This window comes from Poecile atricapillus, chromosome 1, assembly GCF_030490865.1.
Source record: "Poecile atricapillus isolate bPoeAtr1 chromosome 1, bPoeAtr1.hap1, whole genome shotgun sequence".
In the NCBI taxonomy this organism is placed as follows: Eukaryota; Metazoa; Chordata; class Aves; order Passeriformes; family Paridae; genus Poecile; species Poecile atricapillus.
Window position 1 is genome coordinate 152,353,283 of NC_081249.1, and position 19,483 is coordinate 152,372,765.

Genomic DNA, 19,483 nt, shown 5'->3' on the forward strand with positions numbered 1-19,483 from the left:
GGTAACTGCAGGGCTCATGCACAGGATAAAGGTACTCAACAGACTCCTAAGTCACACGTATCCATGCTGGGATAGCTCAGCACTTTTGCACCAAGCCACAGACAGTACAATGGGCAAAGGAAATTATGATCCTGACAAGTGTTTTAAGACAGACTCCTTGCCAGCTGAAGAGATCCCACAGACCCATTAAAAGCACTGCAAGGGCCTTGATATAATCTACAAGGAATCTGGAAAATTCGTATCTATTTAAAAGTGGATTTGAAAATTCACTTAGACTCAAGTTGCCATTTTCACTCAACTAAAATTCCACGGTGACAGGCATCAAGCATTCCCAAAGGAGAAGGAAATCATAAACACAGAGCACAGTCATAAAAGGAGGTTAGGTGAAGCTATAAATGAAACCTGTCAAGTCTTCAGTGACAGCTGAAATCTAATGAAAAACCTAAGATGCCAATTCCTACTGATTTTTCCCTTACAGTTATTAAATTTTTTAAACACAAACTACAAGTCTTTAGGCAGAAAGTTTAATTGCTTGCTTTGTATCAAGCAAGTTCCAGAGACACAGTTTTCCTTCTATTCCAAAATTAGGCTTTGACTGAACAGAATTTCTGGGATCATGAAACATGCTTACTAAGTACTGCCAAACAGAAATTCCATGTGACTTCAGTTTTCTTTGAATTACTGCATGTGTGAATTAGTTACCTTGAAGAACAGCAAATGGTATTAATTACAAGGCATCCTTAAATAGTACTAAAAAGCAAGCTTGCAGTTACCACCTTCTAGCACAATCATGCAAAACAAAGAGAATATCAATAAAATGATAAGCCAAAACAGCAAAGAATATTATCAACTTCACTGACCAACAGTTACATTTTAGGTGGTCTAATACAAAATGATCCAAAATACAAAATAATATTAATAATAAAAAAATCATTGAATGGTCATTGCTAAAGTACTGAGTGATAATTCTGTCCCACTAGATTTGAAAACTCACATTCATAAATCGTATCCAGCTGTCCCACATAAGGTTCCCTCTTCCCATTTTAGTTCTGAGACAGCACTCCACATACCACAACAGAGGGGTTAACACGGGTTTATCTCTAGTATACCCACTCCATCAAACAAACAAGAAAAAGGAAGAAACAAAGAAGCAAACCCACAAGCAAAGGTCAGATTTCCATTCTCACCTGAGTACAGGGACAGTAGCCACAGGGGAAGATTCCCTTTCTCTTCCTGCTCTATTTCAAAATGACCTTTCTTTGATTACCTTCATAAACTTGTTCTGCTAAACTGGAAATATCTATGAACATTGCTGTGCCCACTTGTGGAAAATGATAGGAAAAAGGACCTTCCTCAGTCATTCTGAATCTTGAACATGGAAAATCACGCAGAAAAGAGCAAATAAATGCAAATAATGCAGAAGAGCATCCACTTCTGTTTCCAGAAAATGATGTACAGTATCAGCACTACCAGTGAAGTCTAGAATTTAGAACAGCTCACAGAAATAATATGTCTTAGGCAGCCACCACTGACTTATGCAAGCTTCAGTGTGACATCAATGTTCTTCTTATAAAACTCAACTGAACAGGATTGATGCCTACTGACTTGTGGATTAAAAGAAGCCGCTTGCAATGAAGCATTTGGTTGACTGAAGGGATTGCATTTTTAGAGAACCATTTTCTGGCAGTCTCACTGTTGCACACATTAACAGAATATCTCAGAAATCATATTCTAAGAGAGGAATTGCCACCTTCACCTTAGAAAGGAAAAAAAAAATCATCCCAACTAACTTTATCAGTATAGCTATAATTCTAGTGTCTGGCAGGAACCGTCTGTCTGTCTCTTACTGCAATGTTTCCTCTTATTATGCAGTTTAAGAAAAAAAGGTTCATCTCTATGCTAAACCAGCCCAAACATCCTTTAAAATTAGTATGATAATCCAGGCACAAATTTATTTTTTCACCGAAGTACTACATTCTGTTCAACACCTCTATTTCAACTCCATCAATCTGTAACTCCTGTCGTGTGCTTACTGTTTTGATATACTTTTGAGGAATGTCTTGAGCAATTCAAATCTTCAAATTTCATACCACAACCTGAATACACAGAAGTGATAATGAACTTAGCTGGTTACAGGAGATAAAATCCTTTCCAAGTTTATGGATCTCCATTATCTATTTTTCTGGGGGGGAAGGAGGGGGCAGTACTATGCAGTTGATACAGAAAAAAAGGAATCAGGAGCGAAGCGTTAGATCTGAATACCATAACTGTGGAATACTACCAGTTCTAATCCACACAAGTCTGCTTTTATTGGCCTTTTGGGTGTGTTCTCCAAAGAAGATGCAAAAAGAAATTACCTACTACCACTTTTTACATATTAGTAAGTGCTTACACTACTTTGTTCCTGATCTTTGACCCTATGTCCTCTAGCTCTCATATATTGGTAGACTACGTTTTGGGGTATTTTTTTGTTTGAAGAACAACATTTTAATGAGACAGAGCTCTAGTATAGCTTTACAGTTTTAATAAAATGCCTGCATTGTTATTACTCAACAATACATTTTCAATGAGAATAGGAATTATCTCATTTTTCTTACCCTTATTTAAGGAGAGGCAGAAACCTACAACACTGAAATCAAACATGATTGAAATTGGTGGTATGATCCCAATATAATTTCAAAATGTGAACAGAGGGGCGTAGGTGAAAGGGATAACAACATTCACAACTTGCTTCAACTTACCCAAGTTTTATGAACAAATGTGGTTCTACGTATTTTAGGGCTTTTAAATCTACACTGAACAGTTCACTTGAAATTATGTTATTCTGGCTACTTCTACTGTAATTGAAAATGAAAGAAGATTAATTTCATCTTCCCTTCAAGCCCATGTAATCTTTTTTCATTTGCAATTTGTCAACCCCTAAAAGATATTAAGGGTAGTCTTCAGTCCTATTCCAAGGCTGTACTATTGATGGGACAGAAAACTACAGGACTTTTTCATCCAATGCTTTCAAAGCCAGTCAGTGTGGCCTCTGAAGCTCTCAAGAAGGTTACCTCATTCTCCCTTCCTTTGTGCTGCAAAGGTTATGCTAACTACGGTTCACACACAGAAAGAACTAGGTCCTTCAAACATCACCAGGTTTTCTCTGCCTTCTGTCAGAAGAACTCACCCTGCCCAAGATCTTACCTCCCAGTAGTCAGGAGGCTAGGACAGCTGTATTCACACTGAGATGTGTTTTCAATGTACCAGCACATTTGGTGACTTTTAAGTTTACTCTAAGACCTGTGAGGTTTCCTAAAATAACGTACAAATGTTTGCTGAGCATTCAAATGTGCACAGCATTCCTTCTAACTTTTGCAGGTATGTTAACTGCTCCAATGTGTATGACACCCAGTAAGCCCAAGGTGCAAACACCAGAGGAAGGCATAAATGGAAACTCAAACTGCTACTCACCTTATCACCAGAAGTTCTTGCTCCTCTACAATCAAAGCAGACAGCCTGGTTAAATAAACTATGTAAATTAGATTCAAGATCAAATGCAAATGTTTACTGTCCTTTATTTGCCTTTCCTTCTATACAACAGAACTGTTTACTGCTCTGATACCTTTTAACAACTGTAATAAGAACAATTCAGATCTAATATTTCCTTGTACACAGCTCTGTCTTCACCAGAAATACAATTCTCTCCTCTATTCATTCCTGAAAGGAACCAAAAATGGCTTTACTCAGGGGGTGTGTGCCCTGTTACAATACAGTGGCAAGGCTAGAGAAGTGTGAGAATGTACACTGAAGTCAGAAGGAAAATATTTTTAAGCAAATTTGCATCAACTAGCATCTTGCTCTAGATTTGTTAAAATCTTATCCAGATTATTGTTGTTAATACACTTCTCTGATCAATAGTCTTTACTGCAATATGCGTGGCATTCTACAGCTTGTTAAATATCAAGGTTTTGTACATTTTTGCTGGTAGCTTAACACTTTTCTTTGAAATCTTCTTGTTTCAATATTAAGCTTTCATAATAATCATGCTGTAACCTAAGTAGGCAACCTGCTGCAACTATAGTCTTTTTAACCACTCATACCTGTCTGAAATTTGGTGAAGGGATGGAACAGAAGATAAAAGAAAGGCAATCCAAGTATATAACAGCAGAACAATGAGAAAAAAAACTAGAAAACAAGAAAAGGAAGGGAATCCCAACTAATTTTTATATGAAGATGAACATTCAACAGTGACAGAACAGACTCCGAAGAAAGTAGATATGTCTTCCTCCGAGAGGAAGAAAATCAGTAAGTGTCACATTCAACAGAGAGCCAGAATCCTGTGAGGTACACAAGTGCCTTTAAAGTTAATGATGGTCTGTGCTGATTAAGTTCAACAACTGGAGAAATCCCTGAGAGATCTCCTCAGGACAGGTAGGTAAAGCCTCACAGATAATTATTTATATTTCAACAGCTCTTTCAGTAGCTCTCCCATTATGCAAGGATTCAGCCATGCATTTTATGATAGATTTTATCACTAATAAAATACATTAAACACAGTATAAACAAAAGACAAAAGCAAAACAAATCCAAACAAACAAAAAATTTCACATACCCCACAGAGGTAAGGCAGACCTGTTTGATTTTGCACACATTTACTTTGAAAATAACATTTTCATCCATACCCAGCTATCATGTTACCATCACAACAGTTTTTCAGGGTTGAATATGGTAAGTTCCAGTCTTTAAACAAAACAAAACAACCTACCCAGAAACTTAAAGGTCTGAATCCAAACCCTGGTAGACGTAAAAAATACTAAAAAGTTGCTTGGGGTTTTTTAATAGTGAGTTTACATACAATGCAGAAGTACAGTATGCATTTCAGGGGTGATGCTGAGTCAGAATATAAACTAACAGCCTTTATTCAGCCTGACAAGTACAGCGAGGCCACCAATGAAACACAGTGCATACTGATAGGCAGGGAAGTTTCAAAAAAAGAGACCCACTAAACAGTATCCTTATTAGGGTCATAGTGCACCCTAAATGGAATATACATGCGCTTTCTTCTGGTCATTCATCACTCGGGTAGCTGAACTTAGTCTTCCACAAGTTCATATGCTTTCAAGAGTCCAAAAGAACGAACCACTTTTTAAAAAGTGGGATACTATTAGGATTGCAGTAATCAATAATTTTTACTATTCCTGTCTACATGTTAGAAATCTTTCAAATATGAAAAGAGGAGTCAACTACATTTTTAAAGTCAATATCCCAATATACTTGGGGCAAGGGGAAAATGAAGGAAGGGGAAGCTTAGTATTTTGGTTTTTTCTTCAAAAAAGTTTTCACATTACTCCATTTGCTGAAAAAAGAAAGAAGCATTTCATTTGCAATGTACACACGTGTTATAGACTACAAGATCTATTAGTATTTGAGAATCTTCTAATTCAAATCTTCCAAGATTTGAGAATCTTGGAGAAATCTCCAAGAAAATTTCATACAGAAAGGTTTGCAAGGACAGGCAACTCCGTAAAAACCGGCATCTATAATAAAGCAGCCATGAGTGTAGGCACACAGCACATGGTACAAATATTGTTCTTACAACTTCTTAAAAGCCTTTCATCTAGCTTTTACAAGGATACTAATTTCTCAAAAGCTACATCATTAGAAGAGCTGCTGCTAAATCCTCATGAGAAAGATTCTGAAATTAAGAAAGAGTTAAGTGCATTCTGTGCTTTTAGCTACTATGCCTACTGATGTTTCATTCTTTCTTCAAAGAGCAATCTTTTGTATGGCCATCTGCACAGCAAGTAAAGAAAGCAAGAGATGTTTTCCCAAATAAAGATATCACAAAACTGTGGGTATAGCCCTAATAGCCAGATGCATACTTGGAATTCTTAGCAACTCATTAGTTTTAGTTGCTCGCTCAGCTTGACAATTCTAAGCATCATTTATACTTGAGAAACTATTTTATTACTGTAGAAGAGAACAATTTCATAACACCCCCATGAAAACTTAAAGATTTCCATCTGGAATCAAGCAAGGATCTACTGCTAATAAACCTTCCAAAAATCTTTTTGCCTCAGATGTCCATTCAGGCCAAAGACCAAAACAAAGAAAACCAAAACATTGTGGTTATGCAGAGACACAAATTCACCTCTTAAAAAGCAGAGATCTCACATATACATAAATATGTAATTAATTTACAAATTATATATACTAAAGATTACTTTTAATCAATAATTTTAAAGAAATACAATAGAAAATTGAAAGTACAGTAGAGATATTACCTGGACTTAAAGTGCTCAGACATTTTAGAATAATGAAAAACGTTAACCAGAAGCGGAAGCAGCTCTTCAGTGTCCTGTACCTTGTAATACAGATAATCCTACACAGAAATCAATTGCTCCATTCAATAAAAGATTAAAAGTTAACAGATGCATTTCTCTTGCCTTTGAACGTACATTACTCAAATTTTAAGCTTAATGAAATACAGAATACTCTGCACATAATAAAATATGTTAGGCTTGCCAGCACCATACTGAGGCAAACGACCACACATCTTTTTCTTTTCTGTGACCCTTTAGCACTGGCAAAGCATTGGCTTCTTTTGTTCCACTACAGAATAAGAAGCAACCATTCAATGAGCTATCTGATATAATTCCAGATCCTTCCTTATTCTATTAATATTTCTTCCATCTTTTGATTTTAACATGTTCAGAAACAAGTTATCCAGCTCTGCTAATTTAAAAGCATTTATTCATAACAGCTATTATTTACTCCTTGTGTGTTGAATATTTCACAACTTATCACAGAGAGCAATAACATATCTGGAAAGATCCAGAACATACTACTGTGGCATTTCTAGAACACTTACCTTTCACCCCTTGTCATCAATAACTTTATTGTTTCATTTAAAGTATGCAATGTGCAAGAAACGTCATGAAAGGGGAGTAGAATTGAATGTACAGGGAAATGGAAACACAAAGCAAGTCACAGAACTGCAGAACTATTGAATAGCTTGGGTTGGAAGGGACCTTAAAGATTATCCAGTTCCAGCACACACTGCTGGGTCATGCCCAGCCTCTCACCCAGCAGCACCCCTAAGTCCTTCTGGGCAGGGCTGCTCTCCATCTCTCCATCCCCAGCCTGTGCTGATATGATACCAGGGATTGTCCCAACCACATGCAGCACCAGCACTTGGTCTTGTTAAAATTCCTAAGATTCCCATGGGCACACTTCTTGAGCTTGTCCAGGTCTCTCTGGATGGCATCCCATCCTTCAGGTGTGTGAACCACACCACTCAGTTTGGTGTCATCTGCAAAGCTGCTGAGGGTGCACTCAATCCCTCCGTGTATGTCAACGATGAAGATACTAAATAACACAGTTTACAGATCCCTAAGGGACACCACCTGTCACTGACCTCCATGAAGACTCTGAGCTATTGACCACTACCCTCAGGATATGACTATCCAACCAATTTATTTTCCATTTAACAGTCCACTCAGCAAATCCTTTTCTCTCCAATTTAAAGAGAAGGATGTTGGGGAGAACCATGTCAAAGGTGATGACATCTAAATGTCATCTAAACTAAATGACATTGTTAGCTTCCCTTGTCCCCTGATGGAGTCACTCCAACATAGGCCACTTGATCAGGCAGTACCTGCCCTGGGTGAAGCTGTGCTGGCTGTCTCAGGTCACCTTCCTGTCTTCCATGTGTCCTAGCACAGCTTCTAGGAGGATCTGTTCCATGACCTTCCCAGCCACAGAGCTGAGGCACAATGCTTCTCCTTTTCCAGTCATCTAGGTCACATCTTGCTCTTCCAAAAAGTTACCTTGTTTCTGAGATAAGCTAGAAAAGTATAATATTTAAATGAGGAAATAAGAACATGAAGAAAGGTGAGAACTCACCTATCAATAGAGGAAATCAATCTCTAGTCAACATTTTTGACCAAAGATACCAAAATTAATAACTGATACATGACAGGGAAATACACATCTATAAAGTCCCTTAAGAAGTCCCTGAGGACTGCTAAATGATGTTTGAAAGAGAACAGCCTCACGATTAAAATCACATACAAGGGCTGCTAAGATAAGAAACAGTGAGAAATGAGGAAGAAACAGACAAAATTATAAAGGCAGCAAACAAAGAGTGAGATTAGAAGGAAATTAGACACAGCTGAGACCATGTTACCGGAATAATCCTTGTCCAAGGAAGACAGCTGAACCAGAGCTACGGGTTCATTAATCAGATAAATACCTCCCATAGCTCCCACACCTCAGAAAACAACTCATTGCCACCTCTCCATGTTTCACTGGTACTGAACCCTCATTTCCTCCCATCTCAGGCATGTTTCTAGGGTGACTGCTGCATTTCCTGGGAGTCCTATATCTCTTTCCTATTTTCAGAAAATTTTATTCAGCATAACATACTACAATACATTATATCACAGTCTGGATTCTACTTTTCTGATCCCTATTATCCCCTCCTCAGCATAACTCACTGAGTGAAATGAAAAGCATTTTCCTCTTACTGCAAGCTAAAATATGTATTTACCCCTCTATCAGAAAAGCAAGGTTCCCTTTCAGTCATAACAGACATCAATTGCCAACCCCACCTCTTATCACCCTTTTGAAAAGGGAGGAAGGAGAAATGTTTGAATGAAAAGGCAGAAGTAAATATGAGCACTCATGTCAAAGCTGGGAACATCCTGAACTTCAGGATAAGCCTGTGCTGTAAGAACATGAAATAAATCCACATATTGGGGGGAACATACAGAAAAATAACCTGGGATTTACTGCTTTGATACCAGCAGGAAGTGAGAAAATGCTCATGGCCACCAAACCAGCTCCCTTCGAAACACCCAGACTGCACCTTCACAAGGGTGGCTTTTATTGCTCCACCCGTGAAAATTCATTTCCTTCTGTGCAGAGACATGCACAGACTATGCGCAGGGCAAGTGCACAAACTATGTCAGACACAACAGATGCACAATGAAAGACAAAAAAACAGTCCATATACATCACTACCTGTTTTACTGTAGAAACCTAAGTAACAGGTTTGTTATCAACTGGAAAGGGAAGATTTTTGTATTATATATTGGGCAAGATTCTCCATGGGATAAATTCAGAAATTTTAATACCAAGAAGACTTCAAATGCACACTAAGTTGATTACAAGTTTCTTCTTGAATTGCTTGAAAGATTAAAAAAAAAGTCTGATACACTGATAATCTATAAAAACAGAACCAGAAAGATGTATTATTATCACAGTTTTACCACAGATACCACCTTGAACAACTCATTTAAGATAATTTCCTTCTGCAGCAAATGAGGGGTAACCACACCCAGCTCAGGAATGTATGGGAGAGTTCAGCATCTGCTAAGTACTGGTGGGACCACCAGGTCAGCGTTTCAGGGCAGCACAAATGCATTCTTCAGGTTGATCACTGCTCAGAGAGAGTTGTAAAAAAGCCTCACTTAGCACCCAAAGTGGTACATGGGTTACTGTCAAAGACAACCCATTCCTGCACTTTCCCCTGTAACCAAACAGAATACCAAAAACCAAAACAAAATCACAAATTTAGCTTTTGAATGAATAACAAGCCTACTTTCACACACAAAACCAGTCAGTATTCGAAAGTTAAGATTTGAAGACATCGGCTATTACTGTTTGAAACAGGCAACTAATGACAAGCTATGTCAGCATCTTTACTATATCCTGCTTCACAAGTTTCCATAGGGGACAAACATGAAACAAACAAGTGTCTGATACTACTGGAAAATTCCCAGTATTCTTAACACCGAATCAGCTCTCCTAGTGGAGAGGAACAGAAAGCAGAGTTTTGAACACGGTCTTATCACCCCCTTAACAGGAATGCAGAAGGACAACAGGATCAAGCCTTGCCTCAGCCCAGGCCTGCCCACTTTCACAAATAAACATTTCTACAAGAAATAAACATTTCTACAAGAATAAATGAGAAGATTTATACAGAAGTAACTAGGAGTAGAATTGGACCCACAGGTATCTGGAACCATCATAAGCCCTTACACTGCCATCTCTTTCACAATAAGAAAGAAAAAGAAATGCAGTTTAATGCAGCATTGTTTTAAATGACATGACTAAATCCAGTCTATTTCTTAGCTGACAGAGGTTATCTTTGAAGTTGTAGGAGGTTAAAATGCATAATGTTTACAAAAAAAATAAAGTTACTGAAGTCTAATATTTTTTAATTGCATACTTCTTGTCCCCTAAAATGAAACACTGTCTAGCAACCAAACAGAACCTGAAACTAGACTTTTATGTAATTCTTATGAGGATCTGAAGGTGCCCTATACATGGCTCCTATCTACTGAATTCCTTAATCGAGGTATAGGCACACTGGTTTCTTAATCCCTTAAAGGCTGTCACATTAGCCTTTGGTCAGATAAGGGCTCTGAGTTAAAATATATTGGACACAAAGAATTTACTTTTAAGATACTAAATGTCATATTGCAGATTCCATCAAATCATTGAAGTAAGTTAGAGGTCCTAGTTTCCTCCTGAAAAATTTCACAGATAATCAATTAGCTTACCTTCCCAAAGCTTTCTCAAGAGACACTCCCACGAAACTGATTTCCTGGGCTGGGGACAAGAGCCATCCACAATTCAGTATGACCTTGGCAAACCGGGGCATGCAGGGACAGTGGTGTGTCAAGATGTGTAAAGGAGGTGGAACTCAACAGACACAGCTACCTTCAGCCAACACAGTAGTCACAAAACCGTACTGCCTTACTCCCAACTCACATAAAAGCTATTTCTGCTCATGCTTTTTAATACTGCTTACTGAATTACTACTGCTTACTGCATTACTATTTTGTGAAACACTACAGTGCTGTGATTCATGCCCCCAAGGCTTTCAACTCCTTCCACTGACTAGACAGGAAATGTGGACACCTCAGGTCAGAAGATAATCAGGTGCCTAAGCAGACAGCATTAACTCACAAGTCAATGCAGAACTGACATAAAAGACTCTAGTTTTTAGCCCAGACTGAATCACAGATGCAATCTAAGTGCAGGTTAATTAACAACTCTGCAACGTACAACTGATCACCTATGGCAAATCCTTAATTTTGTATTTGGATATTTAAGCAATAGATTATATGCTGTAACTGTGTCTCATCATCTAAGAAACATGTCACCCAGTCCTATAGTTACATACTAAAGGAACATCTGAAGCCTTTCTAAATACATAGGAGACAGAAACCGAAAGCAACACTATGGGAAAAAGCATGCCTACCTGCTCTGTTCAAGTCCCAGTGAAGTCAGCTACAGCCTTTAGTTTCCACAAGAGTTAAATTAAATCAGAATCTCCAAAACAAACACTTCCATCATGGATTTCTGTATATGTATTTCAGGCCCTGGTAAACTAAAAGTGATCCAAATACCCTAACTTAGAGCAAACTCATTCTGATATTATAGTCAAACTATAGTCAGTCATCCAGGAAAAAAAAATTTAAACATGTAAATATTCAGTCTTGGTTATATTTTTCAAATACAGATCATATGTTACCAATGATGCGGGATGCATCCAGCACTTCATATGCTGTCGAATCATTTTTTGCTCCTCTGACAGTGACTTCTGAACAGCTGCAAATGCACACAGGCTACAGTAAAACCAATGTTTTAAATAAACAATTGACATGTTAACTTTCTTAAGTTGTGAGCTGCACTAAAATCAGTCAAGAATAATGCTTCTGCAAGGAACATGTTTAAAGTGTGTTTATACTGAAACTGAAATTCTGTACTGATCAAGACAAAAATTAACAGCTTGGGCACAATGCAAGATGATTCTGAAAAGGTCCCCATTTAAGCCTCAAAAAAATGTAAGTTCGGAAAATTTCAGTTTCAGTAACCAAGAACTCCCTTCCATCTGTGAATGTGCCTCTGACTTCACTCAGCTGTCTCTGTACTAAACAAAGTCTTCTTTGTTTGATATCCCCTCATATCAGTGAACCTCTGTATTTATAAGCTGCAACTTTCTTTCTACATCTCCCAAAACAAATCACAGAACATCCCGAGTTGGAAGGGACCCTCAAAGATCATGAAGTCAAACTCCTGGCCTTGCACAGACAAGCCTAAGAATCACACCATGGGCCTGAGAGCACTGTCCAAAAAAAGCTAAGCTCAACACAGCTTTTCTCCTAAAGAGAATGGTACAATAAAACTGTAAAAAGGAACTTCCAGAGGTCCCATCCAAACTCAGCTGTTCTTCAGTTCTGTGATCTTTTGGGGGTTTTTGTATTTTTAAGTCAGACTGCTTCCTTCAGGCAATCCCTTCAGCATAGATCTAGACTTTTAAATGCCAAAACTAAGTTGTGAATTTGGAGTTTTAACGCCTACCTTTAAATCTGTCCTTGAGACTCTAAGGGCAGCTGAATACAAGTTTTTTGTTGGCTCTTTCCTGTGGAAAGACACCTGACACTTTTTTGTCTCTGAGTCTTGTAGCTTTCAATGAAAAACAAGGCAAAGGCCCAGGCACAGAGCCCACCTGCAATGGATGCCTACCAACAAGAACTGATGGCCACCAGGAAGCCAGAAAGAAGCCCCTTTGCATTGTTACACCTGAGCAGAGAGATCTCTGGGCACCCATTTTTTCTCCAAGCTGCCTGAAAGCGTAAGACCCCAGCCCAGAGTCCTACAGACTGACAAGTTTGCTGCTAGAGGGTAGAGTTGATTGTTGACTGACACTGAACAAATTGCCACTTCAAAAAAATGATTTGCCATGTCTATTTTAAAGTCACAGAGGTGCTAACAGACTAGTCACTAACCTCTGGGCATACCAAAGCACTTGAACACTTTATTACACTGTCAGGTGATGCCTAGAGAAGGCTGACCTAGAACAAAGACTGGATAGTTGAAGAATAAAGTAGGTATTTATTGAAAGGCCTTAAAGGATACACCTTGGGCAGTACAAGAGCCTGGCAAGGGCTACACCAAGATGGACCCAAAATGGTCACAAAAAATGGAGACTAGTCATGAGGTCTCACATTTTTGTAAGTTTTGGTCCATCTGCACATCAGGGTTAATTGTCCAATTACAGCTTCAGGTTATGAAGTCTCATACTTCTTGTTTTCTCTCTTCACTCCACCGCTGTTTATGCTTTTGGTCCTGAAACTTGCAACAATTGTCCTTGGTATCAAGCTAGAAAAGCAATTGCTTTGTCTACCTCCTCTCTGAAGCCAACTCACTAACACTTAACATGAAGCTCAAAACTACACACCTAGGCAGCACAGAAAATGAAAAATATGAAAGCTAAAACTTAAGGCATCACAGGAACCTGGCATACAAGCTCAAGGAAACAAAAGAACTAACAGGAACTCACTCTTAGCTGCCTAATTCCAATCTGTCAATAACAAACCATATTCTTTCCTTCCATATACGATTAACAATGTTGAACTGAGCATGGTGTCCCTTTATATAAATACAGAAAGTTAATATGCTCAGATAACGGCCCATTAAAGGCAAACAGTCCAAGAGGAAGGTCATGAACATCCTAGAATTTCTATTAATTACCAAGAGGGAGTTTTCCAAGTGTATACCACATATGGCCAGTTGTTTGCTCTTCCCCTCCTCCTAAATACACTAGCAAATGGAAAGCTAGAAACAAAATTAGATTACATTTCAATTTTGCACCTCAACAATCCTGAAAAAAACCTGTAAGTAAAGTTAAGGAATTACCGTTTTGGTTCTCCAAGCAAGTATTTGCAAGATATAAAGAGTGTTTTCTAAAACAGCCTGCAAGCATAGGACAGAATGGGTTGTGAAAAGGAGACCCAAAACCAAAATGTATAAATAACAAACTTGTTGGCCAGCAGTTAGCAAGAAGAAATTATAAGTATTTATTTTTTTGCAGATTAATTGCAAGCAAGCACCAAATTTTACAAAAGTTACATTTCCAGTTTTATCTTATGGTGATGCATCAAGGAAAAGGAATTGTTTCCACAGCAGCAGAATCTTAATAATTTAACCATGGCTCAGTTTAAACTCAAGTAGGAGTATGTTAATTTCTCATATTGAAATCTAATCCAAAACAAGTTTATTATTTATTACTGTTATGCATTTAATTGTACTGTTTTATGCACAGACAAGAAAAACTCAGCCTACCCAGAAACCTGTTTTCCAAAGTCTCTCCATCCTAAGTGTTTCATACAGATATACATAATCATGGGATTTCCTCTATTATTAATTACACAAGGTGTTTTACACTACTTAAAAACTTCACATATATAAAGAACATGTGCAATCCCTAGGAAGAGAAGTGAAAGTGTTTGAAGTCTAAAACCACACAAGAGAGTAAAGGCAGAAGAAAAAAAAACAACAGAAAGATTCCTGGAGCTGGCACTATTCTATGTCTGCAGCAAGATTAGAACCAAGTTTAAAGGACAAAGGAAAAAAAAACAAGTTCAGCTTTTAGTGCTGGACTTTAATCCGCAGTTCATGACAGTAAAACTTTTAATAACTTCTATTCATAGCCACTGGTAAGAATTCTGCACCACTGAGCAACACTGAACTCCCACAATGCTCCTGTTTTATCAAGGAAACCAAAATGCTAAAGAACAGAAATGTCTGGTTTTTTTCCCTTAGGCTGGTGACAGTAGATTACCACTGTTATCTACATATAAAAGTCTCAAACTGACAACACACACATATAGAAACCTTTGTCTTCCAAGCATCAGAAATTCAATACAAGTGCTGTCCTGTAAAGAGCACAGCCCATCCTTCCAAGAACATTTCAGTCCAAACTGCTCCCAGACCTGCAGCACTTTGGCACAGCAGGAATCCTTTCCCAAAACTATCTGCAAAGAAAAATTATGAAAGGGAAAGTAGGACTATGCAATATACCAAGCTAACTCACAGTCATGCAACCCCATTTACAAAGGAATCTTTTATACTTATGACAAAGAAGCTCCACAGCACTGTCTGTGTCAAAAACCTCAGGTGAAGAGGATGTCTGCCGAAGCTTAAGATGGATAAAAGGCAGCTTAATGTTCAACTATGAGCTCTAGTGCATCACAATGAACAACACATGACAAAAGTCAACTGGGCCTCTGAAAAACGTATACTGGAAAAAGAAAATGGATTACTGGAAAAAAGGATTTCAGGATGGAAGAGGATTCTGCCAGTTTTGGAAGAGTTTGAATACAATGACTTTGTTAAATAGTCTGATCTCTTTTGGACCCTCAGTTACCTAGTGAATACATTTTATGTGATTATTTCTGCTATATAACTTCAGAAATCCACTTGATTTTGAGAAATCATCATTCATTTCTACGATAGATTACCCAGAGGAGGAAAAAAAAGAACAAGTAGTAAGAGGCAATGTCCTTCCTCCCACTCCCCTAAAATCAGAGTTCCTCCTTGCACACCACAGCCTAAATGTTCCACGACATCATTTAGGCAGGAAAACAAATAGTCCCTTCGCCTGTTAACTTAGTTCTTGTTTGAAATTATTACTATTTTCCTCTCCTTTTCTCCAAGCTTAAGAAATTTGTTGGGGATAAAATTCAAGATCTGCATAACCAAGGAATGTTACGCAACAAGAAACCGTAAACAATCAGACAATGATTATTAGCACTGCTAAAATATGAGATAGATCCTAGTTTGCATGTCCTGACTCAGAACAACAAGAAACAGGCAAACCAAAAGCCTAAATTTAAACAAGCTTCTATACAGTTAAACCAGCACTAACTGCTGCAGTCATATGCAAAAGTGTATTACTGAATGTCTGGATACAAAATAAATTAATGTCAAGGCTTTTTAGCTCACCCATTTTTCAAATCCCCAACATCACTAGAGACCACCAATCCAAGACTAGAAAAATTAAGTGTTCCCTTAAACGACTTCATTTTCCTCTGCACACGTTAGCTACAGAATTCCTCCTTGGTTAAAAACAGGAGACGAGTTTGTCTTACCATCATATTATTTGAACACTTGTGATTAAAACACTTTTGTACAACCTTGGCAATGTTAGCTTACCAGCTGGATACTGGAAATAGACATGAACTTATAAGGAAAGAAGAAAGAAAGAACAAATGCAGTATTACTTAGTATGCTTCTCCCCAAAGGAAGCTAACAGGTACTATTTTACAGAGCTGGCATTTCATAGAATTTTATTCATAATAAAACAGAAGACATCTTAACTCTATAGTCCTATAAGCTGCATGTTTTAAAAAAGCTATTTAAATTTTTCTAAAATGTATGTTTTAATCTAATAACACTACAAACACACGAAGTACCTATTGATGAATTAGTCTCACTTAAGAAGTGAACTTCTGGTATAAGTAGCCTTAAGTAGCACAAAGAAAAAATATTCAACTGGGATGAAAAAAAAACCCTTCATACTGAGGACTTAATAAACGGCTTCTATTACCTTCACTGTCTAAACATCCCACATGCACACAGGACTGAGATGATCTGAACATAAATCTGGAAGAAAAAGAAATCCATAAAGTACTTCTCTTTGACCCTTCTATAGCTCACAACACCATGTTATCATCACACTTCCCTGACTTTATGTGTTCCTATCCAGACCATCTCCAGGAGGCATTCAGAAACTTCATGATAAATTAAATAGAGATGAGAAAGCAACACGTACAAGTTAACAGAAATCTCAGTCACCACAGCCAACACTCCTTTCTCAAGGGTAAAATGCTCCTTATTTTCCATTGCACAATTCTTCACAAGCTTTTTTTTCCACCTGGAAATTCCTTCACCTGAGAAAGCTGTAACAAAATGGTGATTGGGCTAACTTCCAAAACGGTGCTTTCACTCTACACTCAAAATGTTACAGTACTTTTTATTTTCATTGTTTTACCTTAGTGCATTTTTAAATGTGCCATGCAACTTTTAAGGCATAGTCCTGAATAAAATCAGTAGTAATAGAAGGGAAATTAGAGTGGCATGACTACCATCTCACGTCATTCCCTCAAGCAGAAAGGCCTTAAACATTTTCCTGAGAATGACTTTTTCAAGTATTTGACAAGTAGGCAAACATCAGCCTCATGGGGAACATTCTTCCTAGGGGCAAGAAGCTGTAAATTCCTATTTACAGAGCATGGGGAGAAAAAAATGCCTAACTCCCCATTATGATTACCTGCACTCAAACTACCATAAGCATTCTGTGTTCATTATGTTTTGAGTTCTTAGGGCCTCATTAAAATAACTTATTAGAGTTACAGAAAAAATCAGAGGTAAAGTGTGCTTAGAAACTACAGATGTGAAAAAGAAACCCCCGAGTTGCTAATGCATCAGCAAAAAGATACAACTTCCCTGCCCTCTGCTTACTTCTCCCTCACAAGACAGGGCAGGCCACAGAGTTCCCCTACAGTTAGTCACTGCAGCATTGATTAGATGTCATTATCAAAAGGGAATCAAGATACCTTTTTGTCATCTTCCAGTATTCAGGCTGGAAGAGGTCCTGTCTGCCTCAGTAACGTTAAGCAGAGTAGCCAGATGATCCCCATCACATGAGCAACAACTCTTAAAACTCTTAAGAGAGGTGTCATGGGCCTGTGGAGCCTGTTCAAGCAATGAAAAGCACTAACACTAGCTGACTCACAAAAGGAAAACAGCCAAGTCGAAGACATCCTAAAAGACAATTTATATTTAGAGAAAGATAGAGGGATTTGCAAAGTGATGCAATTCCTTAAACATAGGCTCCTCTGTTTGACAGGGGGCAAAATATGATGAAAAAAGAGTAACATATTTCTCTAAATAATGGTAAATATTTCCTTGAACTTCAGATTCCATCAGCATCAGCACAAGACAAGTAGATACCGACGAGAACTATTGAAGATTTTACTTTTCCATTAGCAAAGCTGGCTCAAACAGAAAGCAGGGAAGGTGGTGGTGGTGGTCGTTTCACTGGACTGTCAAGGTTACTCCTGAAACACCGTGTTGGAGGGGACGTTTACTGGCCGCTTCTGTGCTGCTCTTCACACCCGCAGCACCTCCCGGGATGGTCGGCCGGCACCGACCACCGCCGGGCTGCACCAGCGGCTCCCGGCAGCGCAGACTTCGGGGCCGCTGTCAGAGCAAAGCCTCCTGTGCCGGGGGGGTGGCTGCAGGGCCGGCCCCCCCCCCCAGCCTCCGACGGCGAGGGCTGAAGGGCTGCGCTGCCGGACGCACCGCCCGCCTCGCCCCAGCCGCGCTGCAGACGGCGGTCGGCGGAGCTCCGCGGCTCCGGCCGCCCCCGCCCGCGGGAACGGCCGCCTGCCCCCGGGGTGCAGACCCGGCTGCCTCGGCCCGGCACTCCCGCGGCGCCCAGGAGCTCCCGGCGCCGTGCCGGGGCGGAGAACGCCGCCGCGGAGTTGATCGCTAACTCCCTGTCCCGCTCCCTCCGAGAGCTCCGCCCGCGGGCGCCGTGCCGCCGGCAGCCCCAACGGGGCGGGCGCGGCGCGCCACCGAGGGAGCCGATGGGCACATCGCCCCCGCCCGCCCCACGGCCACCGCGACCCCCGGCACGACGCCTGCCGCCCCCACGCCCACCTTTCCGCAGGCTCGGCTCGACTCCGCTCTCTCGCGTTCTCGCCGCAGCGCCGCGTGCGGTGCGCGGACAGAGCCGCGGACAGAGCCGCGCGGAGCGGAGCACGCTGCGCTCCCCTGCCGTGCCCCGCGGCGGCGGCCGCGCTGCCAGCGCCGAGGCGTGAGGGCGGCCCCACGTGCGCCGGCTGCGCCAATCGGGGCCGCCCGCGGGCCGCCCACCGCCCCCGCCGCCACCGTCCCGGGCCGCCCGCGAACCGGCGGCGCGGCGGGGCGGGCGGGATGCCGCGGAGCAGCGGTGGCAGCGCGGGCAGGAAGCTGGCTTGGGAGGCAGGAGGAAATAAGCGCGTTGGAACGGAGTTTGGGATGGCTGAAGGGAGGGAACCCCAAGCGCCGCTGCTCGGGTGCTGTGCGCCCGCGGGGCCGCCGTGGAGCCGGGCTGGCGGCAGCGCCGCTCGGCCAGAGCGCTCCGCAGGAGAGGAGCGCGCCCGCCGCGGCCGGGGAGCCTCCCGGGGGCCGGGTTCCGCCGCGGCCGGAGTCCCGCCCGAGCCGGCGCCGGGATTGAGAGTTTAGACGGGCAAACCTCCAAAATTAACGTATAAAGCACCCTTTTAGCTCTCTGACGAGTTTTGCAGCGCTAAAAGTGCTGGGAACGCGTTCTCACCTGGTCACAGAAAGCCCGCGGGGCGGGAGTGGGGTTTGGCTGTTCCCAGCGGCCCGCGGGTCACGGCAAAGCGCGGAGATCCTGGGATCGGTCAGGTGTGCCCTGGCTGCTCAGGCCCCCAGCCAGGTTCCTGAAAGGCATTGTCTCCTGCTAAAGCGTCACACAAATAACAGAGGGCTGCTGCTCCACACTCAGAGGATAAGGCTGGAAACAAATTCTGCTATTGTGTTTTCTACACACTGGGTGTCAGTGACGTGTCCAGATCCTGGGCCACGTTGCTGCGTGTCCGCTGTGGCAATGCTGGGAATGTAATGCTTGGAA

The 19,483-nt window shown here is 40.8% G+C and overlaps 1 protein-coding gene across 2 annotated transcripts in view; it reads right to left on the bottom strand.

The window, feature by feature from the left end:
• Nucleotides 1-19,462, bottom strand: part of STXBP6 (syntaxin binding protein 6) — a 105,470-nt gene extending 86,008 nt beyond the window's left edge. The window contains exon 1 of one of the 2 annotated variants that reach the window (XM_058829302.1): nt 19,163-19,462. The gene's annotated coding sequence lies outside the window, so the exon portion shown is untranslated. Of the gene's footprint in view, nt 1-18,504; nt 18,674-19,162 lie in introns of those variants that run through there. The other variant, XM_058829301.1, reaches the window with a different exon arrangement.
• Between the last annotated feature and the right edge of the window lie 21 nt (nt 19,463-19,483).